The 11,725-nt window shown below is 44.7% G+C and overlaps 1 long non-coding RNA gene across 1 annotated transcript; it reads right to left on the bottom strand.

Moving 5' to 3' along the window:
• Nucleotides 1–6,658: 6,658 nt before the first annotated feature.
• LOC309525561 lies at nucleotides 6,659–11,649 on the bottom strand. Its single transcript, XR_014216420.1, has 3 exons — nucleotides 11,358–11,649; nucleotides 9,308–9,392; nucleotides 6,659–6,911 (listed from the first exon to the last, which is right to left on the bottom strand). It is a non-coding gene; the product is annotated as an uncharacterized lncRNA (long non-coding RNA).
• Nucleotides 11,650–11,725: the final 76 nt, after the last annotated feature.

Raw genomic sequence — 11,725 nt, 5'->3', positions numbered from 1 at the left:
TAGGTCCAGTCGTGATGGACTCTGGGGTTGCGGCGCTCATCTTGCTTTATTGGCCAAGGGAGCCGGCGTACAGCTTCCGGGTCATGTGGGCAGCATGACTAAGCCACTTCTGGTGAACCAGAGCAGCGCACGAAAACACTGTTTACCTTCCCGCCGGAGCGGTACTTGCACTTTGTGCTTTTGAACTGCTAGGTTGGCAGGAGCAGGGACTGAGCACTGGGAATTCACCCTGTCGCGGGGATTCGAACCGCCGACCTTCTGATCGGCAAGCCTTAGGCTCTGTGGTTTAACCCACAGCCCCACTCATGTCCTTCCCTTTCCATGGCTCCTTCCCAGTCTGTTACAGTGGCGCAAAACTTGACTCTGTTCATTTGATTGGCCACAAACTTTGAATAAATGAGGGGTCGGTGTGTTTTCCCCATTTTGCAGATTTCTCAGATGCGGGAGAGGAAAAGTTATTTGTACCACCACAGTCTTACCTTTTAAGGAATGGACTCAAAGGAAACCCATCTTAATCTCTCCTTGTTACTGGTATCTTGAGGAAGGTGTTTTAGGCTGAGCTGGGGCACAGATCCACCAAGCTCAGCATTCTCGTTACATTGATTGGCAGCGGCTTCCTGGGGTTTGGCGCAAGACCTACTTGGGTGTAAGGGACACGGGTGGCACTATGGTCTAAACCACTGAGCCTCTTGGGCTTGCCGATCAGGTTAGCAGTTTGAATCCCTGTGACGGGGTGAGCTCCTGCCAACCTAGCAGTTTGAAAGCACGCCAGTGCAAGTAGATAAATAGGTACCACTGTGGCGGGAAGGTAAACAGCATTTCTGTGCGCTCTGGTTTCCGTCACAGTGTCCTGTTGCGCCACAAGCAGTTTAGTCCTGCTGGCCACATGACCCAGAAAGCTGTCTGTGGACAAACACCGGCTCCCTCGGCCTGAAAGTGAGATGAGCGCTGCAACTCCATAGTCGCCTTTGACTGGACTTAACCATCCAGGGGTCCTTTCCCTTGGGTGTGCCTCAATGGGAGTCTTTTGCATGGAAAACATGAATTCAAGTATTGAGCTATGGCCTTTAAATGCCTTGTTAAAAGTGTTAGGGCTCCACTGTCAAACTGCTCAGAAATCCTTTCTGCTGTTTTTTTGTTTGAATCTCCTTTCTTGTAACTCTATGCCTTTTTCCATTTTCATATTTGAAGTGGCTATCGTATCTACTCTCCGTCTCTTCTTTCCCAGGCTAAACATACCCAGCTCCCTCAACCGTTCCACATAAGGCTTGGTTTCCAGACTCTTGAACATCTTGGACTCTGCACACATGGCTTGACTTCCCCACAAACAGGGTGGAATGAGTGCTCAAGAAACAGCGAACATCATATAAACCTCCCCACAAACACCCCAAAATGAAAAACCCTACAGAAATGTATAAGGAAGTTAATTCTGTACATGGGGTAAAATGTTATAAATTCAGGACAATGACACAAGTCAACTTCCAAATTTCTTGTTGCTTTTTAAAAGTTCATAAACAGGCTGGTGTCTGTTTCTTCATTGACAGGGATTTTTCCAAGGGTTCAAACCCTGCTCAGCCATGAAGCCCACTGGGTGATCTTGGGCCAAGCCACTGTCTCTCTGCCAGACCCCACAGTGTTGTTGTGAGGGTAGAATCAGGAAGGGATTCTAACGTCCAGTGGTTAGTTAGCCCCCAAATGTAAAAATGAGCGAGGTCCCAGCTAAAGAAGAATGGTCACTTAAGCCGATGGAATATGCGCAGCTTGCAGGTTCAACCTACAGAATAAGAGGAGAAGAACATATGTTTAAAGAAGAAAGGTAAATGTTTATTGAATATATGGGGGGGCGGCGATTGTGTACACTTGAAAACGCTGGCCGCATTAAGATAAATCCAAGAGTGTAAATAAGTTTTGATGGATGTAATAATGGAATACTGAATGGTTTAGTTTATGTAAAATATGCAGGGATTTATGGCATGCAAAATGAACCATGGAAAGAGAAGAAGGTAAGCCACTGATATGTTATGGATGTTTAAATGTGTATTCAAAATTGTAAAACAGAAAATTTAAGTGTGTGTGTGTGTGTGAGAGAGAGAGAGAGAGAGAGAGAGAGAGAGAGAGAGAGAGAGAGAATGAGAGAGACATGAATCATGCATACCACCTTCAGCTCCTTGCAGGAAAAGGTGGGATAGAAATGCAATCATAAAATAGTAGGAAGACTATTATTATGATGTGTATCTGAAGAAGTGTGCATGCACACGAAAGCTCATACCAATAACAAACTTTTTTGGTCTCTAAGGTGCTACTGGAAGGAATTTTGTTTTGTTTTGTTTTGACTACGGCAGACCAACGCGGCTACCTACCTGTAACTATTATTATTATTATTATTATTATTATTATTATTATTATTACTATTATTATTATCCCTCATCTTGAAGGTGGGATGAGACTTTGTGGCAGAAGTGAGATTTGAATTCGGATCCTGACATAAAAAAGAGAGAGTGAATAAACCACTGAATAGACAGCAAGGTACACTAGGCTGTGGTTAGCAGGTGGGTGGGTGAGTGATCAGGTTATTTGGGGGGGGGTCAGCTGACCTTGATTTCCACCAGGCTGAGGTTGTTTACAACAGGAGCAGGGTAAATTTGGGGAGGGGGCACTGTCAAAGAGTAGGGAGGTGTGAATGCCCCATTGTTGGAGGAGAGCTGATGGGTCCTTTTGGAGGTGGGCAGTGGGGAGGGGCGTGCAACCCTCCCAATAGGCCAGAGAGAGGATAAGGAGTCCAGGAAACCAACCCAACAGGAGAGCTATCAAGGCTTTGGCAAGAGCCATTGATAAGGTGACAACTCACTCTGCAAGATAATGGGGACCGAAGGCCCTTTGATACATTGTCCTGGTCCCAGAACATTGACACCTCTAGGGCCAAGGGGAGGGAGATGCTGAGAGAGGAGGGAGAGAACTTGACTCCTGCGGTTTTATCTCTTGCCCATCAGTTGGGTTTTGTTCCTTTTATAGGCCTTGATGAGCACTAAATGTCAATCCAGGGTAGTACTGGAAGTCTGGGGAGGGAGAACGAAGGATTCCCAAGCCCTCTGGGAAGGATCTAGCCATTTCCAGGGGTACTGGTGGAAGAAAGGGAATAAGGGCTTTTGGAATCCCGGCTCCCATCATCTCCAGCCAGCAGGTTCAATGGTGAGCGATGATGAAGTCACATTAGCTCCAACAGCTTCTGGTGGGTCACAGCTTGCCCACCCTCACAGCCCTGAAGTAAGAAATCCAATATATCTGTATTCCAAGCGGATTCTTAGCCAACTGAACAAAAAATAAAAATTAAAACTGATGATGATGATGATTATTATTATTATTGTAATAGTAACTGGTTGCCCATAGGTCTCCAAGCAGCTAGCAACAAATTTTAAAAAATGAACACATTATACCATTAAAAGAATTCATTCTAAATACCTTCCGTTAAGAAAAACAACCATAGCAGCCACAGGAAAGCTGAAGAAGATTTTTACAACACACCCCCAGGCATGTCTACTCGGAAGTAAGTCCCTCTGGGTTCAGCAGGGCTTACTCCCATGTAAGCGCAGCTGCAATCATTGTTTTGGGAAACATTCTCCTGAAGAGGATCAAGTCCATGCTTGCTTACTTGAAACCATTGAATTAAATGGGATTGCTTTCTGAGTAGACCTGCTTTAGGTAGCATTGCTCTGAGCATCTTAAATATAGCCAAAGCAGGGTTGTTGTTTTTGTAAACTGATTTGTAGAAATATTTAAAATAAAATAAAATATATAATAACGCAGGCAGATGAGCAGTGCTGTGAATCTTACTCCATCCACCCACAATGATTCTTTCTTCTCTTGAAACATTGAACAGGGTCTTTGCCAATATTATACATTCTCTTCTTTGACGATCACTCGTAGCCGAGTAAGATTGTCTTCCATGAGCACGATCTTAACAGTGTGTCCATAAGTCACTGCTGAGGCTATTCCACACAACCTTCCACAGTGGGTTCACAAGTTTCCGGGTGGGAGTTGTACATGGTGAGGGTTTGCCAAGCGTGCCTTCCTCCTAGCATGTTTCTCCCTTGCGTCCTGAGTTCGAGTGTCTTCAAAGCCCATGACACCTTTGGTAAAGGCTGTTCTCCAACTGGAGCACTCGCAGGCCAGTGTTTCCCAGTTGTCAGTGTTTATATTACATTTTTTTAGATTTGCTTTGAGACAGTCTTTAAACCTCTTTTGTTGACCACCAGCATTACGCTTTCCATTATTAAGTTCAGAATAGAATACAGTGGTACCTTGGATTAAGTACTTAATTCATTCTGGAGGTCTGTTCTTAACCTGAAACTGTTCTTAACCTGAAGAATCACTTTAGCTAATGGGGCCTCCTGCTGCCACCGCGCCACCAGAGCACAATTTCTGTTCTCATCCTGAAGCAAAGTTATTAACCTAAGGTACTATTTCTGGGTTAGCGGAGCCTGTAACCTGAAGCGTCTGTAACCTGAAGCGTATGTAACCTGAGGTACCACTGTAGTTGCTTTGGAAGACAATCATCAGGCATCCGCACAACATGACCAGTCCAACGAAGTTGATGTTGAAGAATCCTTGCTTCAACACTGGTGATCTTTACTTCTTCCAGTACACTGGCGTTAGTTTGCTTGTCTTCCCAAGTGATGTGTAAAAAATTTCGGAGATGCCGTTGATGGAATCTTTCAAGGAGTGGGGGGGGGGGACTTTTTCCAACCAGAGGGCCACATTAACTTCTGTTTTCTATGCATTCACTCATACCATTCTATCCACTATTCAGATTTTGAAGAAGCATTATCACAGGGAAAGGCCCATGAGGACAATGCATTTCAGAAGAGTACAAAGCACCGCTGGTGAGGAATGTGGTTCAAGAAGGGTGTGGCTTAGTTCCGACAGAAGAGTCCAAGGGCTGATACAAAGACCTGAAGGACTACACCTGGACTACACCTGGGCGAGACGGTTGCTCATCCCTGTTCTACAAGATAATGGAGATCAACAACAATGCATTGTGTAATAGTTCATGCTAGAAAGCTAGGAAAGAGAGAGAGATTCTTGGTTTCTGCCAGAATCAGGGGCGAGTTAATGCGTCCAAAATCCAGTGATAAGCAGGCAGCGAGTTCATTGCACCAGGACAAAATGTCACCGATTTAGACCAACCATAGAGCTTGCGGCTGCTGCTGCAAAACGTCACCTTGCCATGCAATTTTAAGCCAACAGATCTGGCTAAACAAGGGTGTAATCTGGGGTAGGGTAGGGTAGTTGTGGTTACAGTATCAACTAGTGAGAACAGGATTCAAAATTTCTCCTCAGCCTGTGAAGGTTCCTGGCGGCACCTTTGGCTAGTCCAACACACACACTCCTGCAAGTCTAAAACAAGGATTACCTCCATAAATATTGCTCTACGCTCCACAGGGAGAGACTTAAAAGTGAGAAATCAATAGTCACACTGCAGCACAGGAAGATATACAACAATGCGGCTAATACTCATTTCTTTTTTTTTACTCTCTTTATTTTGCCTGCCCTTCTGCAAAAGTTCCAGGCCTAGGCATTCTGTCTCAGCCTACCATGGGTAGGCAAACTAAGGCCCGAGGGCCAGATCCAGCCCAATCACCTTCTAAATCCAGCCTGCGGACGGTCTGGGAATCAGCATGTTTTTACATGAGTAGAATGTGTGCTTTTGGGGGGGGGAAATGAATTTTTGGGTTATTTGTGGGGCATAGGAATTAGTTCATCCCCCCCCCCAAATAATATAGTCTGGCCCTCCACAAGGTCTGAGGGACAGTGGACCGGCCCCCTGCTGAAAAAGTTTGCTGACCCCTGGCCTATCCTATCACACAAGGTATAAAAGGGGGGGACCCATTTTCTTGCTGGGTTAGGCAGCTTAGAGGTCGCATCCTGTAACTTAGATATCACCTAATCACTGACATGTGGGGAAAGGTGTTGCTACTCAACTGGAAGCGTTAAGAAACACTGTTTCAAAGGCTGATTCTATGTGCAGGCGTCTTCTCAGTTTTTAATTTAATTCTTTCCTTCTTTTAACATTTTATTTATCATTTTCCATTTTACAACAAACATAACATTTTCCGCATCTATTTCCAATATCTCATTTCGACCTCCTTCCCCCTCTTTCTGCAGCTGCTTATATTTATAGATTCAGGTAGATAGCCGTGTTGGTCTGACACAGTTATCCTTAAATGAATTGATATTTTTAGAGGTCAACCATATGCCAAGATATTTAATCTTTTTCACTGCCATAATTTCTATTTTATTTTGTAGATCTTCAATTTGTTTTTGATCCATATTTCTGACCAACATTTTGTTTTTGGCTTTATTTAATTTGAAACCTGCCAATTGCCCGAACCCTCCAATTACTTCCAGTGCTCCAATTACACCGGTCTGAGGTTCTTCTAATGTTAAGACCACATTGTCTGCAAATACTTTAAGCTTGTATTCATTTGTGCACAAATGAAAAAAATTAAAAATTGTCCAGTAGCACCTTATAGACCAACTAAGTTGTATCTGAAGAAGTGTGCATGCACACGAAAGCTTATACCAGAACAAACTTAGTTGGTCTATAAGGTGATACTGGACAATTTTTTAATGCTTATATTTATAATACTTTTACTGCATTTCCAAGTTAAACCTAATTATTATTTATTTCATTTCATTCAATAATTGTTACGTCACTGCATGTCTTTACATCAATCCTGCTAATGATTTAATCTGTTTACAAGGATTCTGAAAATATATTCTAAATGATTTCCACTATCTATAAAATACTTTGTCTTGATTTCTTATTCTTCCGGTAAGTTTCGCCATTTCTGCATATTCCAATAGTTTTTGTTGCCATTCTTCTTTGGTCAGGACTTTTGTTTTCTTTCCACCTTTGGGCAAATATCGTATGAGCTGCTGTGGTTGCATATATAAATCAACTTTTATGTTGTTTAGGTATCTCTAATCCCATTATTCCCAAAAGGAAAGCTTCTGGTTTTCTTAAGAAAAGTTATCTTAAACTTCCTCCCCACCCAACTCATTATATATATTTTAAATGTAATCCTTAATGTAACTTAATTTAACTCAAGATACAGCTGGAGCTAGGTTCAGTTCTGTGAATAATCTCTAAGGCCATGATCCCATGCATACTTACTTAGGAGTAAAGGTAAAGGTAAAGGTACCCCTGCCCGAACGGGCCAGTCTTGACAGACTGTGGGGTTTGTGCGCCCATCTCACATTTATTGGCCGGGGGCCAGCGCTGTCCGGGGACACTTCCGGGTCACGTGGCCAGCGTGACATCGCTGCTCTGGCGAGCCAGAGCCGCACACGGAACGCCGTTTACCTTCCCGCTGGTAAGCGGTACCTATTTATCTACTTGCACCCGGGGGTGCTTTCGAACTGCTAGGTGGGCAGGCGCTGGGACCGAACAGCAGGAGCGCACCCCGCCGCGGGGATTCGAACCGCCGACCTTTCGATCGGCAAGCCCTAGGCGTTGAGGCTTTAGCCCACAGCGCCACCCGCGTCCCAATTTACCCGTTTACTTAGGAGTAAACCCCAGCAAATGCAGTAGAACACACTGAAGAGGTGTAGGGTTGTGCTACAGATTAAAAAGGTAAAGGACCCCTGACAGTTAAATCCAGTCGCAAATGACTCTGGGGTTGCGGCGCTCATCTCGCTTTATTGGCCAAGGGAGCCGGCGTACAGCTTCTGGGTCATGTGGCCAGCATGACTAAGCCTCTTCTGGCGAACCAGAGCAGCGCACGGAAACGCCGTTTACCTTCCCGCCAGAGCGGTACCTATTTATCTACTTGCACTTTGACATGCTTTTGAACTGCTAGGTTGGCAGGAGCAGGGACCAAGCAACGGGAGCTCACCCCGTCACAGGGATTCGAACCACCGACCTTCCGATCGGCAAGCCCTAGGCTCAGTGGTTTAGACCACAGCACCACCCACATCCCGCCGTGCTACAGATTAGCTGAACTTTTAAACAGGTTTTTTTTTGGGGTGGCAGGGAAATGGGGAGAAACTGCACACAGCTCAGTTGGTAGAGCACAATAAACTTAATCTGAGGGTCTTGGGTTCAAGTCCCACTTGGGCAAAAGATTCCTGCATTGCAGAAGTTTGGCCTAGATGATCCTTGTGGGTCTCTTCCATAGCTGTCAACTTTCCCCTTTTCCTGCGAGGAATCCTATTCGGAATAAGGGAATTTCCCTTAAAAAAGGTAAAAGTTGACAGCTATGGTCTCTTCCAACTTTATGATTGTAGTCTATGATAAACCTGTGAGGAAAGAGATGAATTTGGGAAGGCAACAACTCAAAAAAACCTGCCCAGTTTGGATTTCATGGCACATCTTAGATACGCATTGTGTTGCGGACACGGGAATAACAGACTCAGCACTAATGTCTCATATTGAATGTAACTGATTTGTAGAAAAGACTTTACAACCTTAAAAAAAGAGACAATGCATGTTCTTTTGTAAACCAAGAAAATCTTGAAGAAGAAGAACACAGTGCAATTGATACCCATTACTTGGGAGTAAACCCAAGAAGTAAAGGTAACAGATATGGCTAGGATTGCATACTATTGTTTGGAAACAAGACTCTAAGCTCCAATATTATGGGAGACAGAAAATTATTTCTGTCCAAATTCTTCACACTCATACATAATTTGATATACCTCTATCATGGCTGCACCCACCCCTGGTCATCTTTTTCTTAAATTTCCTCTCTGTTCACTGACAGGAACTCAGGCTGCAATCCTAACCATGACTACTCAAAGGTAAGCCCCACTGAATTCAATGGGACTTACTCCCAGGTAAGCAGGACTAGAACCGCAGCCTCAGTAAGTTTTACTTCTGAGTAAACACGCACAGGACTGGGCTTCACACCTGCAGCTGAAATGTTTGTACTGTGGGAATGTATTGATTTAATGTTCATGACTTATATACTCATGTTTTTTAATTGTTGAATGGAATTCCCTCCCCCAATTAGGTAGCAAATTGAAATTTTATTGAGTCAGTTTCATTTTTGTTATATTCCCCCCACTCCCTGCTTAACTTGTCTTTGCAGTCTCAGATAGATATACTGAAGAGCAAGGCTCCAAATCTACCCACCTCTTTTAACTCAATTAGAAATTATGAGAACACATGCATAGGATTGTGCTATTAGGCTGTAGTTGCTGCCATTACAGTTGTTTGCAAAGGCATGGAGGACAGCAAATTCGCCTACACAAACCATGAAAGAAATTGCTCTTGGGGTCCCTTTACCCTTTACCTTTTTAAGCTTACCCAGCTATTGAGATTCATGGGAAGGAAGACTCAGTTCAGAAGAGACCAATTGTTTTCATTCATCCAAATTGGGATCAATAGAGACCTAAAGCATTAGCAAAAAATAAACAGCCTGGCAATAATTCAGAAATGGATTTTGTTTACATCTTAGCTGCAGAATTTATCTGTTTTCTCAGACAACCTGGCACATTATTATTATTATTATTATTATTATTATTATTATAACAGCAATTATTTTTATCCTTTTATTTATTGCATGGTTGCAGAGGATGGGAAATGGTTTTTCTTCTAATTGTCCATTTTATTCTGTACCAAATAAAAATTAAAAGCGCTTAAATTTTATATACAATTCCAGCCAGCTCCCGTCTGTGCAGTGGTTAAGAGCGCTGGCGTAGGACTTGAGGAGTCCTGGGTTCCAATCCCCACTTACACATGAAACTTGGTGGCTGACCCAGATCTAATCACTTTCCCCACCCCACAAGGTTGTTTTGAGAATAACACAGGGAGACCCACGCAAAATACCTTGAGCTCCTTAGAGGAAAAAGTGAGATATGAATGCAATAAATGGATGCCTTACTAAACAAGCTTGCTTTGTCCTGACACTCCCACCTTCGGGCAACCAAATCAGGGATAGGCAACCTGTGGCCCTCCGGGTGGTGTCTGACCCCCAACTGCTGCTAGCCAGCAGGCCCAATGGTCACAGGTGGATGGGGATTATAGACCAAAACATTCTGGAGGGCCACAGCCCCCCCTACTCCTGAGTGAGATGGAAATCTTTACCTGTTGAACCTCTGCCTGCCATTGACAGAGCTCTGCCAGAAAGAAAAAACGTCAACCACTGTTCCCCCTATAAGCAAAGAAATCATACAATCATAGAATCGTAGAGTTGGAAGAGACCACAAGGGCCATCGAGTCCAACCCCCTGCCAAGCAGGAAACACCATCAGAGCACTCCTGACCTATGGTTGTCAAGCCTCTGCTTAAAGACCTCCAAAGTAGGAGACTCCACCACACTCCTTGGCAGCAAATTCCACTGTCAAACAGCTCTTACTGTCAGGAAGTTCTTCCTAAGGTTTAGGTGGAATCTTCTTTCTTGTAGTTTGGATCCATTGCTCTGTGTCCGCTTCTCCGGAGCAGCAGAAAACAACCTTTCTCCCTCCTCTATGTGACATCCTTTTATATATTTGAACATGGCTATCATATTTCTGCTGGCCATTGTTCATAAGCAATGCTCTTTTTTCTGGCGTATGCATAACCCTAAACATTTTGTGAATCTAGGTAGGGCCCAGGGCCGGATTTGGGTTTGATGAGGCCCTAAGCTACTGGCCCTTTATATGTCCAGCTGTCCTTTGTCAACAACAAATTGTCCCTGTTTTTTGTGTTGAATATATGCTATATGGTAATTTATGGACCTAATAGGTATCTAAAGCCATTTGCACATAACAAAATATGTAATATTTTTGGAAATGTACATCCAGGTTTCTTTCCTTTAAATTTTTTGGGGGGCCCTCAGAGAGTGGACCCCTAAGCTACAGCTTGCTTAGCTTATACTGTACGTAAATCCGTCACTGGTTTGGCCTCACTGAGGGGCAGTATTTCAATATGAGTAGGAAAACGAGAGTATCCCTGTTCATAACCCATTAATTAATATTAACCCCTTCCCTCCTGAACCAGCCCTCCATGGCCCAAGCTCCCCACCAACCTTCCCAGGAACCCCCAAAGCGCCCACCCACCTCCTCCCCATCCAACAGGGCGCCCTCTTTGGAGCCTTCTCAACTCCTCCTCCCTTTGGCTTTGAAGCCCCCCAGATCCTTTGCCCCTCTCACAGGGCCATCTCTCCCCCCCCCCACACACACCCCCTCCAGGGGTAGAGGCCCGAGCTCTATTGTCTAGGTCTGAATGGGCCATATGGGGCTGCAGAATGGCCGTGCCCTGCTGAGCATTGTTGGGTCCATGGCATTGGCGGTGGTTGGGGGGCTGCTGCTTTGAAGCTGGGGAGGGGGAGGGCAATGGGAGTCTTCACTCCCGATCTACTCCCCTTTGACCAATACCTGGCAGCAAGGAGGGGTGGGCGCGCAGGATCTCTTTAAGCCGGAGGGGCGGGGCAGCTTTCAGGATGGCCCCAAAGGCTTTCAAATCCGCCCCACCGGTGGAGGTCGGAGAAGCTCTGCAAGCTTCTGCCTGGGCTGGGCGTCTGGGGGACACTTCTCACCACTTCGGGGTCTTTGGGACCTTGCATATTCGGCTGGTCTCTTCCATATAGCCAGCTGCACACCTTGACTTCAACTTATAGACAGAGCGGATCTATTCTGCACCCTTTCCTCACATCTCACTTTGCACCGGGATTCTTGGACCCAGACTTGGATGCACCAAGTCTGCTAACTTTTTAAAAAGAATTAGCTGCTGGTCAGCTGGTTGA

The sequence above is a fragment of the Podarcis vaucheri genome (assembly GCF_965113315.1).
Source record: "Podarcis vaucheri genome assembly, chromosome: 2".
NCBI lineage: Eukaryota > Metazoa > Chordata > Lepidosauria > Squamata > Lacertidae > Podarcis > Podarcis vaucheri.
Note: the sequence above shows the minus strand (reverse complement) of the source record. Positions and strands in the feature narration are given on the sequence as shown.